The sequence below is a fragment of the Chrysochloris asiatica genome, unplaced genomic scaffold (assembly GCF_000296735.1).
Source record: "Chrysochloris asiatica unplaced genomic scaffold, ChrAsi1.0 scaffold00067, whole genome shotgun sequence".
NCBI classification, from domain to species: Eukaryota; Metazoa; Chordata; class Mammalia; order Afrosoricida; family Chrysochloridae; genus Chrysochloris; species Chrysochloris asiatica.
Genome location: NW_006408585.1, coordinates 7,092,344 through 7,107,442, shown reverse-complemented (window position 1 = coordinate 7,107,442; position 15,099 = coordinate 7,092,344). Strand labels below are relative to the sequence as shown.

Sequence of the window (15,099 nt, the reverse complement as noted above, 5' to 3'; positions counted from 1 at the left end):
TGAGATCTTGGAAACCCTGACTGTCTTTATCAAAGTATTATGAGAACTATGGGCCTTTGCTGCCTGTAGTCCTTTGGGAGACTACAGTGGAGACAGGCAAATGAGGGTGTGATGCTCTGGCTCTTCCTGGCGCTGCAATTCAATTCCTGTCATGCTCTGTTTCTTCTTGAGGTCACTGAGTCTGCCTAATGCAGTCCTTCAGCAACCAGCCTGGTGTTCCCTGGGGTTGAGGATCTAATGTCAGGAAGGCACCATTCAGTTTACATTGAAGATGGATATTAAGTTTTTTTACTCAGGGTCTTGTCAGGAAAAACAAAACTGCTTGCTATTAAAGGCACAGAAAATGCCCGTTTCCATAACAATTGTTTCTGTTCACTGATATTGAAGGAACTGTCTGTCATCAAGCCTCTCAGGTGATTTCGTCAAGGTCGGTTCAACTGATCTTTTTCAATGATAACCCAAAGAGGATTGCATTAACATCTGACCTTTAAAGTGCTTTATCATTGGGAAACCAAGCTAACTTTAAAAAATTAAAAGAAAGCTGCTTTTAAAAACTATTTAGACCAAAGTTCAGGAAAAAGATGAACGCACTATTTACAGCAGCAGAAATGTTCATACAAAATTCCAAACAGCAATTTAGATTTGTTCTCACCTGGTTGAATTTAGAGTGGGGATTCGGGAGATCACAGAAGTGGGTTCCAATCCTGGCTCTGTCACTTTCTAGTTAGGTGCTTTGGACAAGTGTCTCACTTTCTCTGGGTCCTTATCTGTAAAATAGGAATATCAATACTAACTACTCTTCAGGATTGTTGAGAGGGTTAAATGAAATACAAAAGCCAGTGGGTTTCGTTAGCTATTAATATTATGGTGGGTATTTCTAGGAATAAAGTTTTCTTCCTTACTTGTACCACCATCTTAGTGACTGAGTGGGGTCTCTTGACAAAATATCCAGTTCTTACATCCAGAATGCAGATAAACTGCTTTAAGTTCCGAGATGGCTTGGCTTTACACAGGATGTTAGTTACCAACATCAATCCAGCAGTGCCAGCAACCCAGCTGCCTCTGTACTTGACCATCTGCTCCAGATACACATTACAATGACTCTGCTCTTCCTAAAGCCATCATGAGAAAATGTTAACATGAGGATACAGATGACAATACTTTCCAAAAAAAGCTAGAGACACTTCTACCTTTAAATTCCCCTATAAATGCCTATTAAGGAGCTCTGGTAGCGTAGTGGTTACGAATCAGGCTGCGAACCTTAAGGCCAGCAGTTTGAAATTACCAGCTGCTCCTCGGGAGATGTTCTGCTCCCGTAAAGATTTACAGCCTCAGAAACCCTGTACAGGGTCGCTATGGGTCGGATCCGACTCGATGGCACTTAACAACAACAACAACAACATAAATGCCTATTGGTTTAGAGAGATACTCTGAATTGTTAGAGGTTTTCTTTAAAAAAAAAAAAAGCATTGGTCTTTACCTTGGTTTACTTTTCATTGGTTTATGAGATGGTTGAAGTTACTTCATGTTAACAAATGAGAAGGGTGAAAAAAAAAAAAAAAAGCATGGGGCAGAGTTTATTTTAGTATCAAAGGTCTTTAGCCTCTAACTACTTACTGCCCGCTGGTCCAGGACAAGCAGTTTTGACATCTTGGTGTTTGAGAGAATCAAGATTTCCAATGGGTTCAAAGCTCTGGTTAGAATTGCAAAATCCATAACCCCACCCCAGACCTGCAGAATCAGAATCTGCTCTTTACCTAAATCCCCCAATGATGGCAACACACATTAAAGTTTACAAAGCTCAGCTCCACAGCAATGTCTATCAACTTCGGCAGCACATTGGAATCACCTGGGGAACTTTGACACATACTATTGTCTGGGTCCCCCACCAAGATCCTGATTAAATTGGCACTGAGTTAAAAAAAAAAATTTCTTCCCAGGTAATTTTAATGAGTAACTAAAGGTAGATAAAGTAGATATGGAGTCCTGGTGTGGTGCTGTGGGCTAATGTGTCAGACTGCAAAGTCGTTTGAGCTGCAAGGTTGATGGTTCAAGCTCAACAGCTGCTCCTTGGAAACCCTATACAGGGTCCCTACGGGTCCGAATCGACTCGACAGCACTTAACAACAACAACAAGGTAGATAACGTGTGCTTAAGCGAACATCTTTCTTCTACTTATGAGTATGGTGGTCTTTTCTCTAGGAGTAAAACTCTCTCAGGGTAGAGTTGAAACTCACTTCATGTTGTTTTTAACGAGATAGGGATCATTTTCTAGCTATCACAGCACAGTCTGAAAATTCACTTTCAATTAAAACAATACCAATAACAACAACATAAAGTTTATGAAGGTCATCTGAGCCTTTGCCAATGTCCTCAAGTCCGTCTTTTATTTTGAAGTTCAGAATGAGGTACTGTCCTTTGGTGGTGGTGGCAATGTGCCGTGGAGTCAGTTCCGACTCATAGCGACCCTGTACAGGGTTTCAGAGGCTGTACATCTTTACGGGAGCAGAAAGCCTCATCTTTCTCCAGTGGAACAGCTGGCAGTTTCCAACTCTTGACCCTGAGGTTAGCAGCCCAATTCATAACCACTACGCTACCAGAGTTCCTTTAGCACAGTCCTACACAGACTGAACAATAACATAGTAAAGGACTTTTGTACCCTTCTGAATGAAAGGTACTGTTACAGATAAAGTCAGACCATTTGAATTGGAGTGTGGGGGTTGGTGGTGGGGGTGAGTAGTTTTAATGGGCAAGTAAAAGATTTTCTCATAGTGTAGTAGTTACGAATTAGGCTGCTAACCTCGAGGTCAGTGGTTTGAAACTACAGCTGTTCCGCGGGAGAAAAATAAAGTTTTCTGCTCCCATAAAGATTTACAGCCTCGGCAACTCTGAATAGGGTTGCTATGAGTCGGTACAGACTCCATGCCACATAACAACAACAACACAATCTGGCAGAATGAATTGAGCTAGTTACCTGAGGAGAAAATCTGCCTTCCCAGTTTTGAGCTTTCCCAATGCAGCAGTAAATGTGTAGCCACTCCCCGGAAACTCTATACAGGGTCACTATGAGTCGGAACCAACTCAATGGCACTTAATAACAGCAACAGCAATTTAACCAAACAATAAAATATCTTCCATCTGTAATCCACAATTAGACAGGTAATTTATGTATGACAAAGTAAAGGTGGTGGTGGTGGTTATGTGCCGTGGAGTCGGTTCCAACTCATACCGACTTTGTACAGGGTTTCCAAGGCTGTAAATCTTCACAGGAGCAGAAAGCCTCATCTTTCTCCTGCGGAACAGCTGGTAGTTTAGAACTGCTGATCTTAAGGTTCACAGCCCGATTCGTAATCACTACCCTACACAGAGCTCCTTAAATTTAAGGTAGTTCTATGGATTGAATAAATATGGCTGATGTTAGGAACACAAAACCAGCTGAACTGAGACGTGTGAAACAACTGGTCACCTTGGACCATTGGTCTCTAAACCAGACAACTGCCTGGGCTGCTTATGAAACATAGTATATAGATGTTTGAGCAAAGGTGTCTATGGTTTTAAAAAGTTAGATTAGTTCTTCGTAAACTTGAAAGTGGGGTCTTAAAAATTTCCATTCCCATTCAGTAGTTCTGGAATGGGGTCTGAGATCGTGCAATGCTAATGCTCTCGGACACTATCCTGTCTGGTGGCATCATGGACCACACTTTGAGTGTCATAAAAACCAAACTAAACCCACTGCCATCAAGTGGATTCTGACACATAGTGAGCTTGTATAGGGTTTCTAAGGCTGTATATTTTTACAGGAGCAGAAAGCCTCATCTTTCTCTCTGATGGGGTTGAACTGCCTATCTTGGGATTAGCAGTCCAATACTTATCCTACAGTACCACCAGAATTCCTTTGAGTGTCATTATTGTTGTTGTTGTAAGGTGCCATCGAGTAGATACTAACTCATACAACCTTCTGTTCAATGGAGGGAAATACTGGCCAGTCCTGTACCAACATCACAATCACTGCTTTGTTTGAACCTATTGCTGCTGCCACTGTGCCAATTCACCTCGTTCAGGGTCTCCCTTTATTTTTTCTGACCCTCCACTTTTCCAAGCATGATGCCCTTCTCCAGGGACAGGCCCGTCCTCACAATAAGTCCGAAGTTTGAAAGATGAAGTCTGTTCATCCTGGCTTTCAAGGAGCACCCTTGCTGTACTTCTCTCAACACAGATTTGTTTGTTCTTTTGGTAGTCCATGGTACTTTTGATATACACCTCCAACACCATAACTCAAGTGCATCAATTCTTCTACAGCTGTCTTTATTTGAGTGGTATAGCTCTAGAAAATTCTAACAAGCTGCCAGTCTGGGAACCAGAACTTTGGCATTTCAAATATTGCCTGAAATTTAAAAAAAAAGTGCATCTCCCCCTCAATGTTTATCTGTTCAGAGTGTGCCTGTGAGAGTTGTACCTAGGCTAATGTAAAGTGGGCAATTTCAAAGTCAACTGGTGAAAGAAACCCAGCTGAGAATGTAAAATTATGGTCATAGCAGGCCAATATAAAAAGAAAGGTCAATCTTTTCTTATATCTCTCCTTGTTTCTCTCATGGTTTATTATGTAGAGTTCAACACTGCCAACACAGAGGCAGGCAGACCCAACCGTTACTTTAAATTTGTATTATTTTAGCTGAACTATCTGGAACACGGTGATAAATTAATAATGACGTCTGGTCTGATTCACAATCATATTCTAGCCCAATTTACACTTTGAATTTGCTGAGCTGAAATGCGATTCATTAAGACAGTGCAGACAGCCCAGATTTCTTTATTCACCATCCGTCTGGGAGATCTCAACCATTTCATTTAAGCACCTGCCTGTAGGCTCAGGGCCAACAGTGCATAGAGGGTCGCAACAGAGCTCAGGAGGCAGAGAAAGGAGGCTGAAGGGGCAAAGCCTGTTTGCAAGAGGGAGTGGGAATCGTTAAAAAATAACTTCCTGGCTTAATGACCGAGGCAGCTTATTCACGGGGGTGGGAGGAGCGGCTGTGTTGTTACTAAACATAACAGATGGCAGCTGTCAGAGGCTATATAGGGCACACTGATATATCCCCCAGGATGGTCACACCACGCTCGGCTCTGGGTGGAGGCAGGGGCGTGGTGGAGCTGTCAGCCCAGCTCAAAGGGCGCCTCCTGCGGGGCGACCACCCAGGGGAAGGCTGCCCTCCAGGGACAGCACCAAGGCTCAGGACGCCTGGGACCACCCGCTTGGCCTGCAAACAGCCTGATGGTGAGACGCGCACTCCAGAGGCTGTGGGGACAAGAGGCTTCTCCATGAAGTCATCTTCCCCACAGCTGCCAGCACCCACTGAGACCTGAGCAGGCACTTTGCAGTCTCAGGTGGACAAAGTCTTGCCTGCATTTCTTCTTTGCATACCCATTCCTACCCCACATGACGGCCCCCCCCCACTAAAAAAAAAAAAAACTGTAAGCTACCCAGGAACGGTTAATTATTGCCTGGGTGTGCTCAGCCCCAGGACGCTGTTGCAGGATGAAGCTAAGAAGTCCCTGTTCTGACTCATAGCAACCCTGAGTAGGATTTCCAAGGAGTGGCTGGTGGGTTTGAACTGCCTATTAGCAGTCCAGTGCTTATCCTACAGCACCTGCCAGTACTTATCCCTTAAAAACCTAAGTATGGCCTATGAAGTACTTGACACTCATTCCACACACACTTCAAAATAATGCCGAACTATGCAGGAGTAGAAGAATTGACGCATTTGAATTACGGGGTTGGAGGAAAATATTGAAAGTGCTATGGGCTGCCAAAAGAACCAACAGATCCATTTTGGAAAAAGTGCAGCCAGAGTGCTCCTTGGAGGCCAAGATGGCCAAACTTCGTCTCTCATATTTTAGACATATTGTCAGGAGGGACCAGTCGCTGGAGAAGGATATCATGTTTGGTAAGGTGGAGGGTCAGAGTAAAAGAGGAAGACCCCCAGTGAGATGGATTGGAAATGTGGCAGCATCGATGGACTCAAGCATAGCAACAATTGTGAGGTTGGCTCAGGATCGGGCAGTGTTTCGTTCTGCTGTGCATAAGATCGCTATGGGTGGGAGCCGACTCGATGGCACCTAACAACAACAACAGGCGGGAGGGCTACTTTTGTGTGAAGAGAATCGTAATCATGATTTCTAGTCCACAAACTTAATTCCCCAAATTTAGACATATCTATCGAATGACATTTTTGTTTGTTTTGTTTGATTTGGGTGATTTATTCAGAGGGAGAAAGTCTTACAACGTTATCAAAGTTAAATTGTTTTTAAAGAAACTTAAAAAATATTTCTATTAGCAAAAATAGTGAAGTTGCTCAGTAGGGGATGTCCAGGCTTTAGTTTGGGAATGAAACAGGAAGTAGGGGATTTGGGAGTTCTGAATAACCGTACAGTTCTATCATTTTCAAGCTGTAAAGACCTTGGGAAAGATGTTGTTGTTGTTCAGTGCCATCGTGTGGATTCCGACCCATGGTGGTGGTTATGTGCTGTGGAGTCAGAATTGACTCATAGCAACCCTGTACAGGGTTTCTGAGGCTATAAATCTTTGTTGTTTTTGTTGTTATATGCCGTGGAGTCGGTTCCTACTCATAGCGACCCTACACAGGGTTTCCGTGGCTGTAAATCTTTACCGGAGCAGACCGCGTCATCTTTCTCCCGCTGACCCCTGGTAGTTTCGAACTGCTGACCTTGCGGCTGGCAGCCCGATTCATAACCACTACGCTACTAGAGCTCTTTTAGGGGAGCAGAAAGCCTCATCTTTCTCCCGCAGGGCAGCTGGTAATTTCAAACTGCTGACCTTAAGGTTTGCAGCCTGATTCGTAACCACTACGCTACCAAAACTCCATCCATAGTGACCCTGTATAGTATTTCCAAGGAGCAGCTGGTGAGGATAAAGCTAGGTAAACTGCATACATCTGATAACGTCTATCTAAATCAATGTTCAAGTAGAGGGGCTAAGGAAATCGGATCTGATACATGTCTGAAACATGCAGCCAGAATGACCCCCACAGGCCCGATGCCGCATCCCATGCATTCCACATTCCCACTGTGTGGCAGAGTCCATAGAAAAGCTTCCTTTCCACACCCCCACTGTCTCCTTCTGTACTTGCTCCTCAGTTGCTTTCTCTCTCTCTCCCATCTAGTCGACCCTGATTTGTATTTCTCCTGAAGAGCAGCTCTCGTGGGTTTGAACTACCTACCTAGGTTAGCAGTGGTTAACTGTCCAGTACTTATCCTTACAGTACCACCAGGGTTCCTTTCAGATGCTATAGACTTAGATATATATTTTCACTGAAACTGGGAAAAGTCTAAATTCATTCATTCATTCTTTCAACAAATGCTGAAAGTTTTGGTCTAGGTACTCAGACTGAGCAAAACAGATACGACTTTCTGTCCTCACAGAGCTTGTTGCTAAGTGTGGTCGAATCTGTTCTGACTCATAGTGACCTTCTGGCACCACAGAATGAAACACTTCCCGGTCTTACGTATCCTTACAATTCTTGTCATGTTTGTGCCCATTGTTGCAGTTACAGAGCTTACGAAAAGCAAAATAAATAGACAAAATCTCTAGACAGTGTTAACTTGACAACGGGCTGATACTGTTGTTAGATGCTGTTGAGTTGGTTCCGACTCATAGCGACCCTATCACAACAGAACAAAACAGTGCCTGGTCCTGAGTCACTCTCACAATTGCTGTTACGTTTGAGCCCATTGCTGTTGCCACTGTGACAATCCATCTGGGGGGAGGGGGCTTCCTCTTTTCTGCTGACCCTCTATTTTATGAAGCTTGATGTCCTTCTCCAGGGACTAGTCCTTCCTGGTAACGTATCCAAAGTAAGCGAGATGAAGTCTCGCCATACTAACTTCTCAGGAGTGTTCTGACTCCACTTCCTAGACAGATTTGTTTGTTCTTTTGACAGTCCATGGTACTTTTAATATTCTTCCCCAACACCGTAATTCAAATGCATTGATTCTTCTCTTTTTCTGTCTTCCTTATTCATTGTCCAACTTTCACATGCATATGCTGTTGTTGTGAAGTACTGTTGAGTTGATTCCGACCCATATCGACCCTGTACCTGTATATTGTTTTCGAGGAGTGGCTAGAACCACCAACCTTGCAGTTCAAACCTTGAACCACCAACCTTGCAGTTCAAACGGCTTTGCTGGCTGGCGCATTAACCCATCGTGCCACGCCAAGACTCCATATCTTTGTTCTTTCACACTTTAAAGAGGTCTTTTGCCTCAGATTTGCAGGGCTGGCACTAGTTTCCTGTAGGTAGGGCTCTTCCTTTTGACTTAATAAGTACTCTGACACCTTAAACATCTAGATTCATGTGAAGCTACCATTGTGATTGTTTAGTAATTTCAAAAACAAACAAAAAAGGCAAAATTGATGGAAGAACCCATATGTTTAGAAAAATAGAAGGAAGTTCTAATTCCTTCTTGTGAACTTGATGAAGGAGGATTTAGCCACATGCAAACACCTCCCCAGTAATGAGGATATGAATAGAGTACAAGTTGGACAGTAAGACTTTATAGAACATGGATCTCCTGTCTCCATTCCTGAAAATTCTTAGCTCAAATAGAAATGTGGGGCCTCTGGTAACCACTCGTCTGTAGGTTTGACATACTGAAGTGGTTTATGCATTATTGTGATGCTGAAAGTTATGCCATTGATATTTTAAATACCAGTAGGGTCAGTCACAGTAGACAGGTTTCAGTGGAGCTTCCAGACTTAGACAGAGTTGACAATCTACTTCTGAAAAATTAGTCAATGAAAACCAGAAATCATAACAGAATAGTGCTGGAAAATGAGCCCTGTAGGTTAGAGGACACTCAAAATGGACTTGAGCATGCTAAGATCGCACAGAATCAGGCAATGTTTTGTGCTACTATACATGGTGTTTCCAAGAGTCTGTTGACTCAACAGTAGCTAACAACAACTGGTACCCAACTTTAACAATCCTTTAAATCCACTGGGACAACAATCTTTTTTTTTTTTTTTTCTTGTAGTATACTTAAATTATTATTTTTTAAAATTATATTGTATTGTGATTTTTGGTGAAGGTTTACACAGAAGTTTAGGTTCCCTTTCAATGATTTCTATACAAGTTATTCAGTGACCCTGGTTACATTTTTCACAATGTGTAAATTATCTCACAATTTCTATTCTCGTCATTCTAGTTTCCCTGCCTCTTCACATTCTCATCTTTGTTTTAAAGAAATTATTGACCATTTGGTGATATTTTAAAGGAATACTTGTAGGTGATAAAATTTTTTTTTTTTATTTTTTAGTCAAATTGTTATTTAGCTACACGATCATCTCACAGGTGAGTTTTGATTCAAGTTTTGAAGAGTTTCACAGAGTCAACCTAGGTCTTACTCTGTTTTGTTTTAGGAATTATGTACTACATTTTTTTTCTCTCCCATTCTGTCAGGGTCTATGTATTGTGACCCTAATTAGAACAGTTGGTAGTGGTAGCTGGGTACCATCTAGTTCTTATGGTCTCAGGGTAGATGAGGCTGTTGTTCTTGTAGACTATTTGTCCTGTAGACTAGCGTCTTCTCTCTGAGTCTTTGTTTTTTCTTTCACTCCAGATGAGTAGAGACCAATAGTTGTATCTTAGATGGCCACTTTCAAGCTTTTAAGACTCTAGATACTCCTCACCAAGTTATGATGTAGAATATAACTTTATGAATTATGTAGGTCAATTGACTGAAAGGAGCCCACAATTTATTGACCCTAACTATTTTTAATTTTCATCCAGATCTCTCATGTCATTTCCCAGCTTTAATTCTATAGGCAAGCGTTATCATTTACTCTCTTGTCTCTGCCACAGAACCTGAGAACTATGCTTCAAGAGTTTCCAAAGTCTAAAAGAAATTTTACACCCACCCTAGATAAACTAGAATAGATTAACCCCTATGTTGGATGTTTTTTGCTTTTTTTGCTACAGCAATAGTAATTCATGCAGTTATGCTAATTAGTTATTGATTAAGGAGCATTTGGAAGTTAATACTAGAATGCTACATAAGGTTGCAATTAATATTAGATGCAATTGATTTTTCATGAATAGTTGCATGTTCACATAGGCATGTTCATATATTCATGTGTGTGTTGTGTTGTGATGTGCTGTGGAGTCGGTTCCAACTCATAGCGACCCTGTAACAGGGTTTCCCAGGCTGTAAATCTTTATGGGAGCAGAAAGCCTCATCTTTCTCCCGTGGAACAGCTGGTAGTTTTGAACTGCTGGCTGTGAGGTTCGCAGCCCGATTCATAACCACTACACTACCAGAGCTCCTTATATTCATATGAGGAGTCTTTTAAAAGCTCCTGGAAAAATTCTGTTACCTTTTAATTGCATTTTCCCACAAAAATGTTTTTTAGCTATTGATTATGAATTGAGTGAAGGTTTACAGAGCAGACATTCAGTTTTATATTCAACAAATCATATACTTTGCTTCATTACAATAATTGTAATCCCTTCCATGCACCAACAGTTAACAGCATTTACTTCTATTCACTTTAACTATTTCACTCCTTCCTGTGTCTCTGCTTCCTTCCTCTTTCCTCTGCTAACCTCCCTCTTGTTTTATATTGCCTGCCCTATCATGCATGTTAACATGTGTCTACCCTCTAGCCTGTGAATTATTTCCCTAGATAAATGTTCTTAAACATTTTCTTACCTTTTTAACAGTAGTCTCATTTGTGTTTTTGTGATTGACTAATTTCCCTCAGCATAATGTCCTCCAGGCTCATTCATGTTGTGAGGCATTTTGCTGATTCATTATTATTCTTCAGTACTGTGTGTATTCCATTGTGTGTATGCTCCAAAGTTTGTTTAAGTATTCTTCTGTTGATGGGCACTTAGGTTGTCTCCATCTTTTTGCTATTGTGAATAGTGCTACAGTGAACATGGGTATGCATAGATCTATTCGTGTCATGGCTGTGATTTCTTGAGGTTATGTACCAAGTAAAGGGATTGCCAGGTCATATGGCATTTCTATTTCCAACTTGCTGAGAAAACACCTTATCGATTACACAGTAGCTGCACCATTTTACAGTCCCACCAACAGTGTAGGAGGGTCCTAGTCTCTTTACACCCTTACCAGCATTTGTTATTTTATGTTTTTTTGAACTTTGCTATTAATGTTGGAGTGAGATGATATCTCATTGTTGTTTTGATTTACATCTCTCTAATGGCTAATGATCATGAGCATTTCTTCATATACTTGTTGGCCACCTGAATGTCTTTGGTGAAGTGTCTATTCATGTCTGCTACCCTTTTTTTTTTTTTTTTTTTTCCGGGTTCTTAGTGGCTACAACCAAAGTCTAGTTTTATTTTTATGGTTTCTACACTGGTAGTGTAGTGGTTATGAATTGGGCTGCAAACCTTAAGGTCAGCAGTTCGAAACTACCAGCTGTTCCGCGGGAGAAAGATGAGGCTTTTTGTTCCCATAAAGATGTATAGCCTTGGAAACCCTATACAGGGTCGCTATGAGTCGGAACCGACTCCACGGCACATAGCAACAAAAATAGACCAAATACATTATAAATATTAAAACTTTCAAAATTAACAGGTGAATCATTTCCTTTAGAATGTACATACTTATCACTCAAAGCATTTACATTCTAAGATATCAATAATTGCATCCTCAAAGAAAACAACACAGGAAGTATTTTCTGTCATGAAATCATTGTTGCCAAACCAACCATTTATATATCCAAGGCTTCTAGAGTTTTCCCCATACAGAATGGGGCAGATGGCTGATTCTGAGAATGGAGAACTGATGAGGCAGAGCTCTGGAACAGGTCCAGTCTGAGGTGGTCACTGGGGTCAGCAACATGCAGATGGTGAGCAGGGACAATCTCTACCAGAGCTCCAGAGTAGGTCTAAGAGGCAGAATTCTTGTTCAACTGGAGAAATGCAGTGAGAGTAACTACATGTTTTCAAATGTTGATTGCTCACCCAGGAGATTGGGGAAGAAATGATCACTCCTCTATTCCCTGTCTCTAAGCTCTCATTGACTGCTAAGACATTCTTTGGTAAGTGTTCATTCTTCTATAACCCATACACAAGAGAAACATTATGCAAGCTGGACAAAAGAAAATCAATTCGGAGCCAACAGAACTATGAATATGATGATGGGAGACAATTAGCTAATTGCTGGAGGAAACAACATGAGCAAGATCGTAATAGAACAAAGCAACAGTACAGACAGGCTTTGGTAATGGATGCATTGTTAAGGACAGAAGACATGGCTACAGATAATAAGAACGCCAAATTTCACTAAGTCTCCTACCCTGACCTGGTTTCCATGGACAAGTGTTTGCCCAAGTCTGCTAGCCTCATAGGGAATGATGACTCAGGGAACATAGAACCATTCAGTCCTCAATCTCTCTTGACAGCCTGCAACTACCCAACATGGTATCTACTGAGGAGCCGAGTGAGAGATGGGGTGCTGGGAGAATGGCCAGAGGGGGAGGGAGAGAAGGCAGTGAAGCAGGGAGAGTGAGACCCACCTACATGCTCCACTGCAGGCCTGGGATTCTCATCACAGTCATCACCATGGACAGATGGCTGTTCCCTGAGCCCACACAGCTGCACGGAGATAAACCTGTCACCACCTCCACTGTTCACCACAACAAAGCCCAAGAGGTCACATTCTAGACATGGACTCAATCTTCTTGTCAGCAGTGGGTGGGGATGGAGGACCTATGATCCGACAGGCGTCTCCTGACTGACTCAGCACTCTGCCCTCTCGGAGGGAGAAAACTCGGTTCCTTGAAGCTGGTGTCTCTCCCCACTTTTGAGAACGGCAGACACTTTCAAAGTCAGAATGTTTTACTTTGGAGGAACTCAAACGGGATTCCAAAGTGAGACTTCTACACGACTCCCCAAGTTGTTTGGTCTGGCCCTGGAGCCTTCACATTTCCACAAAACCAAAGACAGAAATGAAGAGCACACATCCCGGGGTCTTGTGACATGGCTGGCGAGTCATCACCTGTGAGGGGCAAGTGGAACGTACAGAGTTCTACTTGTTGGATGGCACAAAAAGTTCCAGGGAAGTCTTACAGACTGATCACACACACACACAAACACACACACACACACACACACACAATAGTTACCTAGTGCCTCTGGTGTGTACACCACTCACTACTCTTGACTGAACTGAGCTCTACCGTGAAACTGAGCTAAGTTCCTTGTGCAACAGCAAAGTTCAGTGTAAACATAAACAGTAACAGGTTTCCCATGGGCCTCAGTGTACTACCTAATGTGGTCCAGAGAGTGCACTTCTGGATAGAGACAGTTGACAAGAAGAACCAGGAAGTTTCTCTTATCTTTGAGGCAATGGTCACGATGCTTTATAAACTGGGTGGCCTGAGAGATCTGATGATGGTATTCCACATACTGCTTACATAATAGCATAGATTCAAGAACATTCAGAGCCTGCTGAGCTTTCAGACTCAGGTGTATCTCAGTGCCAGGCTTTGGCCTGTTTGACAAGGGTGACTTCCGGCACAACCCACCTGCCCCCAGAATGCCAAAGCTGAGCCCCTCCTTGGCCACAAGGCTCTGCCCGCTCTGAAGCCTGAGCAGAATCTGACCGAATTGTTTTGCTCTGTCCAAATCAGGGACAGCTGCAGGACCTGGTGCCACCACAAAAACAACTTTGCCTCTTCCTGCACAGAGCTTGGATACACCTGTTCCAACCACTTGCTTAAAATGAGCAACACTTTCATGTCATTCTTTAGAGTCTGTTCACTATTTAACAGTGAAGCAAGTAGACATAGAGAGGCAGATAACTGCCAAGGGACAGGCACTCCTGCAGAAATTCTTCTATGGTGAGTTCAGGAACCTGAAGGGACACCAGGATGGGGCCCCAACCTAAATTTGGACTGAGGGAGTCTTCTGTGAACTAGGCCATGATGCAGGCTTCTGTCATCTCAGCAATGTGGCAGACGGAAGCCAGGCTTTGGCCGGCTGCTGTTAGAAGGGGCAGCCCCCCCAGCCTGCGCACTTTTTGGCCAATCCAGGTCCGGACACTGCCCCACAGGAACTCTGCTGTTGGAACAGTTGTGTTGTTCATCATCATTAGGACTTCCAAGAAGAGGACACTTGATATTTTAGGACTGCTAAGGTGATTTTTTTCCATTTTGTTCCAGTCTATACCCAATTTTTAATGGAACTATATGTCTTCTTGTAGAGGTGTTGAAGTGTTCTCTAAATTTTGGAGAGTAGTCCTTTGTGTGAAATGTCACTGCCAAACATTTTTTCCCAATGTGTAAGTTCTCTTTTTACTCTTTTGGTTGAATCCTTTGATACACATAAGTGTCTAAATTTTAGGAGGTCCCAGTCCGCTGTTTTGTCTTCTGTGAGTGTGTGTTCAGTTATGTATGACAGTATATTTATGCCACATACCAGAACTCCTACGTTTGTCCATATTTTTCCATTGATGATCTCTGTAGTTCAAGGCATTAAATTCAAGTCTTTAATCCACAATGAATTCATTTTTGTATATGGTGTGAGATATTGGTCTTATTTCATTTTTTTGCGAATTGATTTCCAATTCTGCCAGCACCATTTGTTAAAGAGAACAATCTGTCCCCATTTAACACATTTTGGCCCTTTGTCAAAGATCAACTGACTGTAGGTAGATGGATTTACTCCTGGGTTCTCAATTCTGTTCCACTGATCTCTGTGTCTTTCATTGTACCAGTACCAGACTGTTTTGACTACTGTGTCCCTGTACAGGTTTTGAGATCAGGAGGTGAGAGGCCTCCTACTTTGTTCTTCTTTTTGTAATAATGCTTTGCTTATCCAGCGTCTCTTTCTTTTTTATATAAAGTTAGTGATTAGTTTTTCCATATCTTTAAAGAATGATGTTGGAATCTGGATTGGGATGACAGTATATTTGGGTAGTGTTGACATTTTCACAGTGTTAGGTCTTCCTATTCATGAGCAGGACATATTCCTCCATTTCTGTAGGTCTCTCTTGGTTTTCTGTAATAGTGCTTCATAGTTTTCTTTGCTAAGGTCTTTTCTTTATCTAGTTAAT

The 15,099-nt window shown here is 42.3% G+C and overlaps 1 pseudogene; it reads right to left on the bottom strand.

Annotated features, from left to right (window-relative positions):
• Positions 1–13,307: 13,307 nt before the first annotated feature.
• On the bottom strand, positions 13,308–14,196 carry LOC102818019 (annotated as a pseudogene).
• Between the last annotated feature and the right edge of the window lie 903 nt (positions 14,197–15,099).